The sequence below is a fragment of the Canis lupus genome, chromosome 28 (assembly GCF_048164855.1).
Source record: "Canis lupus baileyi chromosome 28, mCanLup2.hap1, whole genome shotgun sequence".
Classification (NCBI taxonomy): Eukaryota; Metazoa; Chordata; class Mammalia; order Carnivora; family Canidae; genus Canis; species Canis lupus.
In genome coordinates this window covers 15,105,508-15,123,975 of record NC_132865.1, presented here as the reverse complement: position 1 = coordinate 15,123,975, position 18,468 = coordinate 15,105,508, and the positions used below count along the sequence as shown (strand labels likewise).

Here is an 18,468-nt window from a genome sequence, read left to right as displayed (position 1 = left end):
AAGACTCCTCTTTCTTTTCAGAGATTATTATTTTGGCACAATGATGCGTAGTAATATGATATGTATTGCTTTCCTTGTATAATTTCTTTCTTATTTCTGAAATTAGACTTTAGAAATCAGTTTATATGATTCTGTTTATATTTTTAGGCTACTAATTAGACAAAACATTGATAAAGAAGGGAAATTCTGGTAAAGGAAAGAAGTATTTCTTTCACACACATGCTTTCTATCTTCAGGCCTTTACTTGTAAATCCTTCCTCTGCTCAGACAATGTGTTGTCATCTGCTTTGATGGCCTTACCCAACATGTATACTAAGGCATTCTTTGGTGAAGTGGCCTGAGTCATTAGTGCATGTGAATTTTTAATATTTGGATTAGTGACTCAAATGGAATTTCTTTTATAGAAAAATAAAGTCCCCCGCCCCAAATTCTTCTCATAATGGTTGTAGGAATTTAATGATTTCATTATGCTCATTACCAATGCCATCGTAAAACACTACTATACCAGCAGCAAAACAATAGAAGACTGTAATATGAGATCATAATTTCTAGCATAAATCAATCAGATAGAAAGAGGTTGGAGAGGAATGCAAAGAGTATTCTTGGAATATGTTCAAAATCTAATCATGATCTGTAATGCTCTGATTTACAGCATCTCCTGTCTGCTTGCTTTCTCATTTAAATGACCTGTGTTTCCTTTTTAAAGTCAATGCTGGAAAGATTTCAAATAGGATGATATTCAACAGGAAGGAAGACATAAACAAAACCCAAATGGGTACTTGACAACCTTAATACTCAAGCACGTGGGTCAGAGTTCATTAGGTTATTTAATCTAGCCATGCAAATTGGTTTATGCTAGGGTCTGAAATAAATCAAACTGAGCTTAAAGAAAATCGGACAGTGGCTCTAAAACCAAATCTCACCTTATTCTCTGGAACATAGAAGTAAATTTGACTCTAAGACTTTGCACTTACTGTTCTCATTGCCTGGAATGCTTTTCCCTAGAATATCTGACTCATAATTCCAGTATCAACTCAAATGTTGGCATTTTTAAGAGATAATAAGTGTGTATGAAGTAAATGAATGAGAAAGAATGAGTATCTAAAGACAAAGTACTTCGTTACTTCATTCCTAGTACATTTGATGCTGAGTGAATGAAATGGTGAAGTCATCCATTTGGTTTCTATGAAAAAAAAAAGCATCACCTTAAAATAAAATATAATTAACAAAGGGCTAAGTTCTAGTCAAATAGGTAATATGGATAGAAATTTCTAAGTAATAATATCCTGGAAGTTATTGTGATCATTTGTCATGCTCACCTCAGTACAATATCAGTAAGATGGATCTCCTGAATTCCAGGACTAGGTTGACTTGAGTGTTTTAACAACTTCATGCAATGTTTGTCAGTATTTCACAGAAAGGTTGTTTTCTTTCCATGCTTGGCTCTCTGGAAGGGAAGAGGCAGTACAACATGGTGGTTAGGTGTTGGACACTGGAATTAATGGTCATGGTTTATCCCTGCTCACTAGAAGAATGACCTTGTTGTGAGTTCTTCACATCATGAAGTTTCTTCTTCATTTGTAGCCATACAGTACTTATTTCTTAGTTTGGTTGATGTGCTATAACAAAATAACCATAGACTAGCTGGCTTAAACAAGAAATGTTTATTTCAAATAGTCTTAAATTTGGGAAATCCAAGAGCAAGGTGTCAGCACAGTCATATTCTAAGTGAAAGTTTTCTTTCTGACTTACAGACAGTCATCTTCTGGTTGTGCCCTTACATGGCAAAGAGAGAAATAGAAGATTGCAAGCAAGCTGTCTGGTCTCTTCATCTAAGGGCACTAATCCCATATTGAAGACTCCTCCTTTATCATCTCATCTGGACCTAATTATTTCCCAAGGCCCCACTCCCAATACCATCAAATTGGGCATTAGGGTAGGTATATGAATTTTTGAGGAACACAAACACTCAGTCCATAATGGTTCATGAATGTGTTATGGGCTTACATAAAATAACACATGTGAAGTGCTTAGGGCATTTTTGGTACATTGTAAGCACCCTAGAGGTGTTAGGATCTATTATTGAAATACATAGAATAGTGTTACATTTTGTACAGGATTCATAGAGAGTTTCTAAAGTAAAGTTTAGATAGAAAGTTTACATGTTACATGTGGATTTTATTTCAGTTCAGAAGAAACCATGCTGATTCATCACTTCAATTTCTGATTAATATTCAGTTCATTTCATGTGCTGAAACACTGCCATTCCATTTACATGTCCCAGCCAAAACTGATAAGGATGTGGTCCTTCTGACACTTTAGGGTCAAAGCAAGGGTTGTGGAATGACAAATGGTAAACACCAGCTCTGGCTAGAGTGTTTGACTATCTGTGAGCTCAGTAGACCAAAAAAAAAAAAAAAAAAAAAAGCTTTGTAAAATGGTGCTTTTGAAACCAATTCACAAATTTCAGTTAATGATCACCATTGGAGATGATGCACCACAAAATGCCGTCAGGGAGCCCTAGTAATTTTTCATTGAATGCTCAGGAATTGACAGGAGGAAAGCACTAGACAAAATTATGTGTAAGTACTAAGTGGCAGTCAGAATCTGCAACTTGAGAGGAAAAAATCCTCACAGAAATATATGTCCCAAACCAGGTGAAACTATCAATTAGTATAAGAAGTCATGTGTTTTCCCTTGATATTAACATACATGACTAGAGGGAAAACCAAACGGTGTCCTAAAGCCTGCAGTTCCTAGAACCAACTTTATAAATACTCAAATAGTATAGAAAATACAATTGAGATATTAGGACTCAAAATGGAAAAAAATAGTCATTATACAAATTTTGTTTATATATGTGTATTTTTTTAAACCCGGAAAATAAAGAAGAATGCTCACCAAGGGGTCCTAGTGTGATATTACAAGTGAGTTTATTTTCTACTTTCTTAGGAAACATGATTTGTTAGTGAACATAGATTTTTATAATAAGAAAAATTACAAACATTTTTGTAAAACTTTACATCAACTACATAAGTCAAATAAAACAATATTCATCTAAAAAAATTTTCATCGATTGTATGTAACACTCTGTGCTCATTACATCAAGTGCCCTCCTTAATGCCCATCCCCCAGTTACCCTACCTCCCCCCATGTCCCCTTCAGCAACTTCAGTTTGTTTCCCATAGTTAAGAGTCTTATATGGTTTGTTTCCTTCTCTGTTTTCATTTTATTTTATTTTTTTCCCTTTCCCTTTTTCATTTGCTTTGTTTCTTAAACTCTACATATGAATGGAATCATATGATAATTGTCTTTCTCTGACTCACTAATTTTGCTTAGCATAATACCCTCTAGTTTCATCCATGTTGTTGCAAATGGCAGGATATCATTGTTTTTGATGGTTGAGTAATATTCATATATATATATATACACACACACACACACACACACTATTGGGTGGTGGGCATCAAGGAGAACACTTGATGTAATGAGCACTGGGTGTTATTGCAACTCATGAATCACTAAATTCTACCTCTGAAACTAATAATACACTATATGTTAATTAAGTTGAATTTAAATAAGAAATTTTTTAAAAAGAATCTTTCAGTAAGGGCATATTGTATCACCAAGCACTGTTTTCTCAATGTTGTTATCTATGATAGTCACACCTAGATCATAAATTCCAAAGTAATAAAGGCAAAGTCAAGTCCATCTGGCTCCTCACTTCCCAGCTGTATGATATTTGTCCAATTTTATAAACTCTATGTTCCCAGTTTTTTATGTATAAAATAGTAACAGTAATACTGCCTACCTCAAAGAATTGTGTCAAAAGATAGTAATTGAGATAGCATATTCTATTGGGTCATTAATATGGTTAATGATTTAGACCTGTGACTAATACATAGTGAAAACTGTTAAAATGTTAAATGATGATAGTGATGATGATGATGATGATGATGATGAAGAATGCCTAGGGATTAGTATCATGGTCCCCAAAAGTTAGACAAGGCCTTGCCCTTTTGAACCTTTATGATCTTAAATTCTATAACCACTTTAAGCTTCAGTGCATACCCTTATCTACTAGAAGAGAATGATGGTAGCTGCACCTTGGCATCTTGTGGGAGTTAAGTGTGACTATGCACATATGGTGTGATCAGTATGAAAACATATATGAAATTTTCAAATGTGGAGCAAAAGAATACCATCAGAGTTGGTGTAATTCCTACAGGGCAGCATCATGCTTATCCAGAGTTGGTTTCTCTTGAGTTGCAAGCTGAGCTTAGGTTTAGTATAATTATGGTGGGATTTATTATTCTAAAAGGACCAAAGACAAGGTCACACTGATAGAAGCTTCTTTCCCTATATATAAAAGTAGACTGCACTGTTTGGGGACAAACATGATACTGTTTTGGTGAATTATACTACCATTCAGGAGAGCTGGTAAGAAAATTAACCATGGCTAATTTGAGGGGAATTCCAGTGAGAAGTCTGAACTAGAACTGAACCCTCAGAACTTCCAGAAAGCCCACTGTGTTGTACAGATCTGGTGATCAAGCCTAGGAGACCATCTTGAGGTGCTCCTCTTAGAGCTCCATTCAAGTGTCCACAGTACTGAACTGGATCAAGAGGATAAATCTTCTCTTCCTGTGGAAAGGAATGGGGTTTCCCAAGAAAGCAAGAAGAGAACCCAAACTGATTTTGAGAGAAGGATGTATGTTGAGAAAAGAACTTGGAAGAGAAAGTCAGTGAGAATAAAGGAAGCAGAAATTCTTTTTTGGAATGATTTCTTGATCATGATCCAGGCAGTACCTACCCAAGAAATGTGTATAATTCAATGTAATAATCATATGTTGAAGTACCTATCGTAGACAGACATATATCAAAACATATAAAAGACATATATAGAAACATGTGAGGGTTTTCACTACCATATTGTGGTAATAGTGGAACAAGGAAATGATTTTAATTTCTATTAAGAGGACAATAGATAAGCTAAGAATATTTAAAATATGAAATTCAGCAACAGACAACAAAAAGAAATAAAAGGCATCCAAATTGGAAAGGAAGAAATCAAACTTTCACTATTTGCAGATAACATGACCCTCTGTATAGAAAACCCAAAAGACTCCACCAGAAAAATTGCTAGAAATGATATTTGAATTCAGGAAAGTCACAGGATATAAAATCAACATACAGAAATCTATTGAATTTCTATACACCAATAATGAAGCAACAGAAAGAGAAATCAAGGAATCAATTCCATTTACAATTGCACCAGAAACCAAAGAGGTAAAAGATCTGTATTCTGAAAACTAAAAAACACTTATGAAAGAAACTGAAGATGACACAAAGAAATGGAATATTTAGAAATTTTTAAAAATGCATTAATGAAAAAAATTAGCAAAAAATACAATTATAATCATTTTTATGAGGAATGATTAATGATATGAAAATATATGCATATATAAGTAGATATGTATGCAAATATATGCAGAAAAGCAATAAACAAAATGACATGATACAGTATAATCTCAGCCATATATTTTTTAAATGTATAGAAAAAAAGAACCAAACCGTAATACCCATTAACAATGTGGTTTATGCTCTTGTGAGGAGACGTTGAATGATTTTTTTGCTCATTTACTCTACTGAACCCCTGCTGAGAAAGATGTAAACCTCAAAGGTGATATTAAGGGTAGAGAAGCAATCTTCATGGAGAGTGCCAAGGATGCTCAGGACCCATAACAACTATACAAGGCAGTTCTGACCATGGTTTTTCCACATAATGTTGCTGAAGCCAAGACAATGTTTCATTTTAGAGTTTGGAGGAGAAGCAACATGTTACCAATATCCAGAGCTCCTTGGTAGCTTTTCCAGACCATCCCTTCATAGTGGAGCTGATTAGACTATTGTGGCTCCACTACTAATAACTGGCTACACTTTGTGAAAATTAATTGATCTGCCATTAGCAGGGAGAGAAATCCCTTGTCAAGGAAATAGAGTGAGGCAAGCACATTTCAGCCATAGTGGGAAATTACTTCTGAGTATCAAGATGCCTTTAAATAGTTCATCCTTCTCTCCTTGTTTTGTCTCTCAACAAAGGCTAGAAACCCTTGGAGTTTCTTCTAAATATTCCAACTTAATTATTTTTATTTATTATTATTATTTATTATTATTATTTATTTTTTATTTTTTATTTTATTTCACTTACATGTCTAACAATATATTTGGAAGTAATCTTTCATTGACAACTCTGACTTTCCACATAATTCCCAAGTCTATTAATTCTAGTTAAGCAAAGATTTTTAAAAATTGCTGTTGAAATCCACTTACCTCATTCAAAGATGCCAAAATCAGAATCCACAGGTTTACAGGAATTATTGATCTCTGTGAAATAATCATGAAAAATTCTCCCTGCACTCAATTAAAGTATTTATTAATAGAACTAGAAAGTCCTTGTTTTAGTTCTAAATTCAATTGAGGAATCATGGAAAATTTTTAGCTTTCTTATGATTTTCTTAATATTTCAGAAAATATTATTTTTTATATCTCCCTTCTGCCCTGTGATCCTTCTTGCAATCATAACATGTTGCAATAAGCTTTCTTAGTATCTCATAGCTCATAAGGCAACTTTCTGGAAGAGGAAGAATGTTGTAACAATTTCAGAGACATTCTTATCATTTCAAGATAGAATTTTAGATAAACTATAAGAATTTTTCTAACTGAATTTCAGTTGTTCACCCTACTTTTTTCCTCCAGTTGTGTTGCCCAACACCTACTTAAATATCTGTTATTTTACTTCTAAAACAATATACATTTTCTATTTTTGTGCTTTATTTTGTATCTTCAAATGAAATTGAATCCTGTAAGGACTTTCCAGGTATATCACTACTTCCTTTCAATTTCCTGAATGGTCTGTGTACCCTAGACCCTATAATAGATTTTGTATTCATATCACTACACTAAATAGTTCTTCTCAAACTTTTGTATAGATTATGTGTCTATTGGGAGATAAATTCACTGCACTGAGGCAAATACCAAGTAACACTCTCTTATTTAACATTCCAAAAATGCTTAGGGACATGTTAAATGAAGTTCTATAGAACAGCAGCCGTATATTGCCTATTAGGGTAGAGTTTAAAAGCTAATTACATATTCAACCATGCTTAGTTACTGGACCATAGAAACACCTAAATAAGCAATTTGGAGCTATCCAATGTGAAATAGTTGTCCTATTAACACAATTCACAGCATAGGAAAAAAGCCTTTCTTAAAACTAAAGATAAAACAGAAGCAAATACCTTCTTTTAATGGCTAATGGAGCCCAATGCAGTTAAGCTATCAAATGCAGCATGTTCTCTACTAACTGTTGTGTTTTCTGTTCACCAGAAAATTATACATCAAATTAGAAATTATTGTTAGAAATTTACATACCACCTGTTTTTATTTCCATTAACATTTCCCTTTAAACATTTTCTTTATATCTTCAATCCTTATATGGAAACATAAATGTTTTTACCTTCCAGAAACTTGAAATTAACATAATTAGGAATCCTGATATTCTATCTCCAGTGCTTTTGGGGGTGTGTTATCTGCACTCAAGAGTGTTCCTAATGCAGCATTGTCATTTATAAAACAGGGATCCTCAGTGTTTTTATTTGGCTGCCTTTGTTTGAGGAGTTTTGTTTAGTGTATCATGGTCTAAATGCAAAGCTTACTCCCCAGTCATTACATCCGATTATTAGTTCTGAGTGGGCAGATCTGTATCACTTTAAATTAACGGTTGTATAATATCCAGTGCAAGGCCCTGACTACAAATGCTTAACCAAAATCCTTCAGACACTCACCTTTTTTCCCTAAGATTAGAAGAAATATTCATAGCAAACTGTCTTTGAGGCAGTAGCTATGAATATAAAGAAAAGGAAAAGTGCAAGTACAGTGAAAGTAGAGGAAGATTATCCTAATTAATGTACCAGCTTTGCCATTCATCAGTGCCACCACCAATGCTCAGGATCTTCAGCAGCACACTGAAATTCTCTGGAGCTCAGTGACTCACTTTTATTGTATTTTATAGAAGCCCCAGGTCTATAACAGATTAGAAATTTTTTAAAAACCTGATCCTAGGTTACTATTTGAAAAGCACAATATTACCAACTTTATCATCAAGTTTCTTTGAGCAACTTAGTTGTCTTCATTCTACCCAGTAACCAACAGGGCTGAAAAATCAGTGCCCATCATTATAGTAAACCTCAGGGGAAAAAAATTAAAAAAATAAAAGCCTAAGGAAGAGATGTCTGCAGACAGGCCACGATTGCTCTTACTGCAAAAGCACCCATAGATTTTCAGTTCCCCTAAGGAGTGAAGAGAGCTAGTCAGCAGAAGTGACACAGGGCACAGAATGTACCTGTTCACATCCCCTTCACATCGGTTATTGCTCTACTTCTTGATTCGTCTCATCCTGAATATCAAACAGCCAAAAGCCTGAGCAAAAGTTAATAAAATTAAGCTGAGTAGCATATATACCCTCACTGTAACAGGGACGTGCAAAGAGAATATATCTTCTTCATTCCTTAAGACTAATCTTCCTCAAAAGCCCCTGAAGCCTGGGTGGTAAAAGAGGAAGCCTGCATTTAATCAGCCCAATATAGCCTGCTGTAATAATTTGATGCTTTCAGATAAAATATGCAGCCACTCAGATTTCCCATCTCCTTTTCTCCTGGTGCAGGTCTGTGGCTTCTGTGACCTCCTAAGTAAAGGAAACCTCACGTCCTCGCGTTGTCCTCTGATTCCCTTGGTTTCCATGGCGATGTTGTTCCCTTGGTTGCTGCCAGCAGCTTCTGTCAACTCCCGGTTTTCTTGTCATGGTGAGGACCTCAAAGTCGGGATCCTGGCGAGTGTGGCCTATCTGCATTCCCGGCCCCAGGCCTTACTTTAAAACCCCCGGCAGTTCTGAGGAAATCAATGTTTTTTATGTCTGTGACTCATTCTAAGCACATCAGTGTGTGAAGGTACAGAGCTCTGCACCAAGGGAATAGAGAAGGCCTTCTCCTTCCATGAAAAAGCCTTCAAACCCACTGTCAAATGCTGCAAAACCTGCATTGACTATCTTTCAACCTCACTGTGGCAATTTATTCCCACTCTTGTGCCCACCTCGACCCTTCAGACAGAGGGACACCTTAGGCTCACCAAGGAAAATGGCAAATAGTGGAAAGGTGAGAGAGCAAAACCTATTGATATTTTCCTTAAGAATATGAAAATAATCGAAAGGCCTAAACTAAATGCAACATATTTCACCTCTCTTTTTCAATCTGTTTAGTAGTCCACTCCAGAAAGAAAAAGGGGGAAGAGACAGGTCAGTCCCCAGGTGCCGAGTGAAAGAAGGCAAGCACAGCAATAGGCAGGAGCGGGCAAGGGAGTGGACCAGAGTGGCCAGGACAGTAGGTCATCCAGAGCACACTAATTTGGGTTTTGTTCCATCCAAACATCCCCATATCTCTAAGATTGTTTTTTTCAAACCATTTGTGAGAATTGCTGATCTCCAAAGTGGTAAAAAAACAAACAAAGCTGCATATTGAAGGTGATTTTGCCAGCTTGATTTGCTAGAAAGCTGGGTAGTGAATGTGATGAGAACCATCTTAATCAGCCTCAAATGTCTTCTTTGCCTCTGTTTGTCCCCCTCTGGCTGAGCCTCACATTTCTTCCCAGGCTCTCCTATTACTGGTTGCAGAGATCATAACATGAGAAAAAAATATATATAAACACCATTCTCTTTATCTACTGAACATTGTATGTGGCTCTACTTTGTTGGAATGAATTGTGACTGTGGCATTTAAGAGCACTTGCTGAATTCTTTATTATCTTCCATTTTCTCTGTATTTCTTCTGTGTCTATCTTTCCCAGAAGGTCATATACATATGTTTTTTTTCAATACCTCTTTTTAAGATCCTGTCAACATGTGTTTTAAGAGGAAAATCTGCACTGTATATTTCTATTTTCTAGGTGTACATTTAAGCTGATTGTTTCCTTTATGCTAAGCCTACACTCCTGAGAGTAATGTAATAAATGTTCTAAGAGTCCCAACCTACCCTAAGCCCCTCATACATAACTGTTCTTATAGAAATAGCAATGCAACATTTTCAGTCCCATTGATGGATTTTTTTTATTTTTTTTATTTTTATTTATTTATTTATTTATTTTGCTGGGGCTGCGGTAACAAAGGACCATAGAATGGTGGCCTAAACAACAAAAAGCTATTGTCTCATCGTTCTGGAGGTTGGAAGCACAGCATCAAGTTGTTGCTAAGGTTTGTTCCAATCAAATCTATCAAGGATAAGAGATCTTGAGATTTGTTGGCCATTTTGGGTGGTTTGGGGTTTATTTGTTTGTTGCCCACCCTAATGACCTCATCTTAACTGGTTATATCTGTAATAACTCTGTTTTCAAATAAGGTCACATTGTGAGATTTGGAAGTTAGGACGTCAATATGTGAATTTGGAGGGACATAGTTCAAACCATAACACCGAAGATATCAGGGAGACATGCAGTTGGATGATTCAGGCATTCATTTCAAAGACTATTTTTTTTTAATTTTTATTTATTTATGATAGTCACAGAGAGAGAGAGAGAGAGAGGCAGAGACACAGGCAGAGGGAGAAGCAGGCTCCATGCACTGGGAACCCGATATGGGATTCGATCCCTGGTCTCCGGGATCGCGCCCTGGGCCAAAGGCAGGCGCCAAACCGCTGCGCCACCCAGGGATCCCTCAAAGACTATTTTCAAAAGAGTTCTTTGCAGCATATCCTCTTACATGTAAGCATTTGTGGTGTCCCTGTTCTGAACCCAGTTCATGAAAGGGAGGTGGGGTTTTCATCTTCAAAATCATCTCAAACTCCTTCTTCAAGATACTCTGAACTGGGTAATTACACAAGCAACCTCTTTTTATCAAAACTATTTCTAAGTCAAATGCCTTCTTGAAAGACATTCACTACCCTGTTTGTAGACCAAACAGTGTTTGGAGGTCTTCTTCTGACCAGAGAAACTTATTACTCTGGCCAGAAGGAAAGGGTTCTTTCATGCCAGCCATGTGAGATCCAGGAGCACTGTCCCCAGCCTAAGGTCCGGGACAGGGTGGGCACTCAATGTTTACTGAATGATCAAGTTGACTGATGATGAGTGTGACCAGGCTAAGCACACATAAAATGCAGATCTATGAAGGAGAAATGAGAGTCCCCCTTGTAAAGAATAAATATATACATAGAAAGAGATCTGCTGTGGCCTTTGATTTCACCCTGCCATGACATACTGCTTGGGAGCTGTTATCTTGTCATCTTAGACTTCTTTAGATAACCGCTTAGTCTTATCTTTGAATTTTACAAATAAAGAAATTAAGAGCCAGCAAGATTTAAACAGATGGACTTTCTTACTATTAGCAGTAATATCAGTACTAAATTCTAAACCTCTCAAAACCCCATCAATTCTTTACTAACAAATGTCCTGATTTGTTCTCACTCTTCCACCTAGGTAAAGTTTCAGTTACCCTTGATATCTGATCAAATTCTTCATCTCCATCATCCCCCAGGTGATATCTAATCACCCTCGTAGCCTTCAGCAAGAATACTGTTAAGTAAGTTTAGCCTGAATCTCCCTCTTAACCCTAATATCTATTCTTAGTAATTTTCCATCCACCCTGTTCCTTGGCTAGAAACCTCCACTTGTCCATGAAGTTCTTGGAATTGAGACCAGTTCTATACTGAGGTCTCTTTTCCTCTATTGCAGTAGTTCCTGATTAAAATCTGCTTCTACCATTTTAACTGCTATCCAGCTCTGGTTTTCTTCAACAGCTTTCTGGAGTTCCTAATGTCATCAATAAGGTTAATATTTTTTCCACAAGTAAATATGTGTGTATACTTTTTTATTCTTAGAAACACCAATATCACCTACAATGAACTTATTTACAAAGCATCCAACTTAACTGGTCAAGTTTATACTACCAGCATAGGAGACTCTGTAGCCTATCTTCTTACAATGTAGTCACGGCCTTCACTCGTTGGTAAATGAGATTTTAGAATTTTTTAAGAGTAAGAACTACATATTACTTATTGTTATCAAAGCCTGACCCATGCTGAGCCTTGAATAAAAACAGTTGAAAATATAATTAATGGAGTATGGATGAATGGATATATAAATGAATGTATACATGATGTTTCTGTTCTTGACTTCAATACCAACACATCAATTGAACTATAGTTATTGTAACTTTTTATTCAATATCCAAACTACTTGAGAGGGAATATATGCCACCACATTTAGTTAAAGCAGGTAGATTTTATAAGAAGATAAATACAACATGACAGTGAAGTAGCTAGCCATGTATCCTAAAAAAATCCCCTCTTTGCTGAGCTATGCCTTCATGTAGTATACTTTTCAGTACACTCATCTGGACTTGGTGTTGAGGGTATGAACAAGGTTTTATATTCCTGCTCATTTCTGTTGTAGCTGAAGTCCTTAAGGATAATGACATGGTCTTCTCTTTCTGTTGTCTCCATGGTGACAAGAACTCTGCATCTTGTGTCTGAGATTTGCTATGGATTGGATCTTATATCCAAGGTTTTCTCTGGTGAGTTATGCCTTAGCCAATTAGCAGGAATCCAGAATGGCACATTTTGTCTAGCAGATTTCAGCAAGTATCTTATTTGGTTCCTTGATTTCCAGACTTTGTCAATAATTCTGTAATCATGAAGTTTAACGGCTTTGGCTTCACTCTCTTCATAAAGGATGAATCCTATGTAATGACTACTGGAGGTTGCAGTAGATGTAGTAAGCAGTTGTCTTCATGTTCTAACTTGACGAATATTACCCTGTTTCCCCAGTAACTTGATTGCTGGAAAATCCCTTCATTCGAATTTAAATATCTCAGCTAAAAGCTCTCTGATGAGAATACAGGTACATAATCCAAAAAATGGGACATAATTTAGGTAAGATTTTGATTGAATGGAGAGGACAAGGACACTGTTCTAATGAGAAGTTTTGGGTGGGCTATTGCAGTGGGATTAAGCATCCAAGGGCTGCCACAAGATACAGGGTGTGTGGAGAGGCCAGTGGCATCCAAAGACAGGAAAGGTGTGAAAAAAAAACTGATTGGGACCCCCAGGGTGGCTCAGTGGTTGAGCATCTGCCTTTGGCTCAGGGTGTGATCCTGGAGTCCTGGGATCAAGTCCCACATCGGGCTCCCCGTGAGGGGCCTGCTTCTCCCTCTGCCTGTCTCTCTTTCTCTCTCTCTCTCTCTCTCTCATGAATAATAAAAAAAAAAAATGATTGGAGGACGACTATTTTACAGTTTTCCTCAAACATAGCCTGCAAACTACTAGTTTTCCCATGTGCTAGTAAAGAAAAAGAACACTCTTTTTAGTTTCTGAAGCAACTTTGCAAAGGGTTTTCTAAAAGTCCCTTGCATTACTAATGCAGAGAGCAATTGCTTCACAAACTAGGATAGCACTAACCAAATCTACGTCAATTTCATATTCTCCACCACCCCCAAAAGAGAGAAAAATACAACTATCCATTTTAGGCCTCTAAAACCATAATAAGACGTGTGCCTGGGTGGCTCAATCGGTTAAGCGTTTCCCTTCAGCTCAGGTCATAATCCCAGGGTGCTGGGATTGAGTCCAGCATTGGGCTCCCTGGTCAGTGAAGAGCCTGCTCCTCCCTCTCCTCCTGCTTCTCCCCCTGCTCATGCTCTCTCTTTCTCTCAAATAAATAAAATCTTAAAAACAAACAAACAAACAAACAAACAAAAACATAACAGGGACACCTTGGTGGCTCAGCAGTTGAGTATCTGCCTTTGGCTCACAGTGTGGTCTTGGGGCCCCAGATCAAATCCTGCATCAGGCTCCTTACATGGAGCCTGCTTCTCTCTCTGCCTCTCTCTCTCTCTGTTTCTCTCATGAATAAATAAATAAAATCTTTTAAAAATAAAAAAATTTTAAACCTATAATAAAAGAAGGAAGAGATGAGTTTATTATTATTCCCATTAGGCCTGCTATCCTATTTCTGTTTGACCTACTCTGATTTTCTATCCCAGTGTTCATGGATAAGAAAGGAGGCAAAATGAGTTCTGCCCTCAAATGTAACTGTGGCCACAGTCCATAATGGATCCTGACCATTTTCAAATGTCAGGCTTCAGTGGGGGCAGAGGAAGTACAGCCTGTGAATGAGAAGACTAAGTTAAAATTGAATTTCTTCTACTATCTCCGCTGGCTAACTCACTTTGAACTTCTAACAATGAAAGTTGGGCTATGTCATTTATCCTGCCTCCTAATCTTACTCTGATACCTGGCCCTGCACCAAGGAGGTGCTTCCTTTGCAGTTTCCTTACCTGGTGGCTGCTCCCTCATATAGTCCTCAAAATCAGGAGGTGTGATGTGGGTCCTTCTCAATCCGATCACTGTTTCTTGGTCATTTATCCCGACTCTCTAAAGAAATCATTTTTGAAAGACATCTTATCTGGAAACACCATGCTTTTTTCCTCCTTCTTGTTCTCATCTACAGCCCTCACTTAACACTCTTCATCCATAGCAGACCTTTACTCCTGCAACTAATGTAGACTTTGTGTCAATTCCATTTTCTACCATAATCTTGGCAGAATTCAGCACCCAGGTGGCAACCATCCAACTCCCTGGCCTCTCAGTTCCTCAAAAGCCTCATAGCCAATGACCTAGACCTCTACTCCACTACAGCTGCTCCCTCCCATGGCCTCACCCTGATCATTTTCCTTACCTATAGCCACCCTAATTCCAAATACCTTGCTTTGTGATCATAACATTTTCAATGCCAGCTTTTAAAAAATTATTTATCTTATGACCCTCTAGCATTCTACTTTCTCCCAGTCCAGAAGTTTTGTACAGAATATTGCTTGAGCAAATGAATGAATGAACAAACCCATGCAATAAAGATGGAAATGCCAATAACTCATTTAAAATAACATCACTTCTATTGAATAGAAAGGTTTAAATCTCGTAGCGAGTTTGGTCCTGAGCAGCTGTACTGTGCTGATATATCCAGATAAGAGCTCACTTTTTTGCTTCTCTGTGTCATTACTAAATACCTGACAGCCTAGAATGGGTGAGGGTGGGGACAGTAGGACAGAGAATCAGGAAGTGATCCCATACCATATTAACACTGTAGTAGAATTTTTTTATTTGAAACATGAAAATACACCTTCAAACATGGAATTAAGTAGCCGAGGAGACAAAAAAACAGGATGGATGGATGGATAAATGGGTGGATGGGATAGATAGATGGTTGGATAGAATGATGGCGCATAAATCTTTTCCCTTGACCATCTGATTAAGGAGTACCTCTAACAAATGTAGGTTTGACTGAACTGGAGCTGTAGGAGAAATAGAAGCTTGTAAGTTCCAAAAGACTTCCTTTTCTGAAATAGGCATACATTATAGTGAGTAACTTTAGGCTCTCCCTTGGTTCTCCTCTGGGAGGCCCATAAACTTGGTTGGCTCAGCTTATAGTCATTTGCACAGTGTTTTAACCTGAATCCTTTTCCTTCATTTCAGAAACAAAAAAATCCATCTAAATCTCATGAAACTATTGAAGACTTAAAAATCAGATAAAGCCACTTTCGGTGTGAAACTTTTCCTGACTTCTCTTTTCCTGTCATTCTTCAAGATATTCTTTGTAAGTCTGTTACAGACTTTAAACAACGTTGCAGGGCAGCCCGGGTGGCTCAGCGGTTTAGCACTGCCTTCAGCCCAGGTCATGATCCTGGAGACCAGAGATCGAGTCCCATGTTGGGCTCCCTGCATGGAGCCTGCCTCTTCCTCTGCCTGTCTCTCTCTCTCTCTCTCTCTCTCTCTCTCTCTGTGTCTCTCATGAATAAATAAATAAATAAAATCTTTAAACAAAACAAAACAAAAAACAACCAACATTGCAGTGATGCTATAATGGTGTCACTAGTTTGCTAAGAAACTGTGAATTAGTTTCTCAAGAAGAGAGGACACATTATCTCTATAATGCAATGACTAAATGCAAGATAGTACATTTATGAACATCTATATGAATGAATGACTAAGGCTATACAATAAAGGCTATAATTAATTAATTCAGGGAGTATTTATGAAGCACTCACTATGTCACTTATTATTTGAGATGCTGACAATATATTAGTGAACAAAGAAGATACAAATTTCCACCACATAGAACTGATAGTTTTTGCATCTTAGAAGAGGAAGTTATGGCAGTCATGTAGGATGCCAGTAAAACCCTCCAAAGGGAGTCTTCTGCAATCATCTGCCATGATAAGTCATCCTATTCATGGGTTGTTCTTAGCCAATGACTGGAGAGGGGCCATTCTAGCTCCTAGAAGACTCCCTTAATGACTAACCCAGGCACTGGGGTCCAACTTTGGTCAGCATGGCCAAGACTTTCTCAGAGCTATGTGTAGTCTGAGGCTTTTCCTACCCAATTCTTCCTAACTTCTCCCCTTTCTAAGATATCAGACCTGTATTATGGTCTGAAGACTCCATACCTATCCCTTTCCCCTTTAGTTTGAGGTATTCCACCCTCCAATAAGTCTCTTGCACCTCTAATTCCATTTTGGAGTTGGTTTGCTAGAGGCACAGAACTGATACAGAAGGGTAGCTAAGATTTTTTTCATTTTAATTCTTTAAGCATAAAATAGATTTTTATACTTATTTGACTGCCCATGATATCTTAGTACTGCTTTGTCCTCATTTAAGAGTTTGAGAAATCCATAAAGTGAGAAGAAAAGTGTTCCCAGTATGATTCTCAACAATTATGCAGATATATTTTAGAAAGCAAAATCATTAGTTTCAAATAATGCATTGCTGAAGCTGGCTAGAACCAATTCTGTGCCTCTCTTCCAAACTTCCCATTCAGTGACATCAGGTGGGTAGTTGGAAATCAGCCATGGCGGAAGAATTTACAGCATATAAATTGGCAAATTCTACAAATTGGGGTGGTTTTTCATTTTGTGGTGGTTTTTTGTTTTGTTTTTTGTTTTTTTTCAGAGAACAAGTTTACCAGCCCATCACTGTTTCCAGATCTTGTATTCAGACATGCCTAAACAGAAATCCAAGAATAAGAGTATATACTTTTAAAAGTTAAACAAAGACAGAACCAAGCAAAGGTTTGCAAAATGTTCTTGAAAATAAACCCAAGTTGATTCTTGGTAAAAAACAAAAACAAAAACAAAACAAAATAAAAGTTTAATAGTTTCTCTATTTGTTCTGCTTTAAACACTCATGTAACCTGTATTTTTATGCCTTTTTGTCTCTCTACACTTCTACCCTTGATAGTACCCTCAGTAGCCTTCTCTGGAAGCAGCCCACCACTATTTGTCCCTTTTACTTTACATTAATATGGAGCCTCTGTTGCATTATTCTGATAATATGCTATCCAAGGAAAACATCTTTGATTTATTCTTTGCAATTAAATGCATCCCTTGCCTCCTAATTTACATTTTGATATATGAAATTTTGAGATACATCGTGTTTTGCTAAACACTCAAAATACATCATTCCTGACATCTGTGTAATTTGTGAACCTTAATTAACATTCACTATTTTTTAAAACTTATTTCCTATAATTACCTATGTCTTTTCATGATTTTTCATGTTTTTAAATATTTTTCTTTAATGTATCTTGATTTTATTTATGATCCCACACTGTACTTGACAGTCTATTTTTCACATTTTTTTCCCTATCATGGGGTGTATTCTGGTGGTCCTCTCTAGAATGTTTTGCTTGTTTTTCCTCCTTTTGAGTTCATTTTCTGGTTTTTGTTTGTCATTTGCCCTTACAAAACCGTATGAGGAAAATGTTGGTTTTATTATTTGCTGTGGCTATAATAAAATAACTTTAGAAATGATGATAAGAAAAGGCAATATACCTCTCCCATGATCTTTATTAATGCATTTAATGGAATGCATTTTTGGCAAGATTCCCATCAATTTCCTTGGAACAGAAGAACCCACCCTGTCTTTTAGTGGTACTAAGAGAATAGAAATAATATTAAGAACTACATGTTTTAAAAAAAAAAAAAAAAAGAACTACATGTTTTCAACAAAGCCTAATACTTTTTGGTATGTTCATTCAGCAGAATCCAAACAAAACATTAAATGCAGAGCAAATATGTGATCCATATGACTCTACTCCTTTATTGCCACACTCAAGGCAAACATCATGCATTGTCATCACCAACCTTTCCACTGAGCAAAGGTCTCTACTCCTCTTCATGATTGGAATGTGTAATGGGGTAAAAATATCTTTTTACAAAGGTCCTTTTTTTAAATGTTTTATAATACTTCTTTAATATTTTGGCATGCTTGAAATCCTTCTTGAATTAAATGATATTCTAGGGACTGAAATATTTTTCAAATTCCCCAGGTTCCTAAAGACCCTAAAGTTTCTTGTGTTTTATAGATGTCACTTAAC

The 18,468-nt window shown here is 36.7% G+C and overlaps 2 long non-coding RNA genes across 9 annotated transcripts in view; one reads left to right on the top strand and one right to left on the bottom strand.

The window, feature by feature from the left end:
• Window positions 1-8,786, bottom strand: part of LOC140620224 (uncharacterized) — a 62,527-nt gene extending 53,741 nt beyond the window's left edge. For both annotated transcript variants that reach the window (XR_012019995.1, XR_012019996.1), the window contains exons 1-2: window positions 8,405-8,786; window positions 1,320-1,447 (exon numbers count right to left, since the gene is read on the bottom strand). This is a non-coding gene — a long non-coding RNA (uncharacterized lncRNA). The remainder of the gene's footprint in view (window positions 1-1,319; window positions 1,448-8,404) is intronic.
• The window catches only part of LOC140620225 (uncharacterized), a 96,094-nt gene continuing 86,357 nt past the window's right edge, over window positions 8,732-18,468 (top strand). For 6 of the 7 annotated variants that reach the window (XR_012020002.1, XR_012019999.1, XR_012020000.1 and 3 more), the window contains exon 1: window positions 12,538-12,616. This is a non-coding gene — a long non-coding RNA (uncharacterized lncRNA). Of the gene's footprint in view, window positions 9,213-12,537; window positions 12,617-18,468 lie in introns of those variants that run through there. The other variant, XR_012020003.1, reaches the window with a different exon arrangement.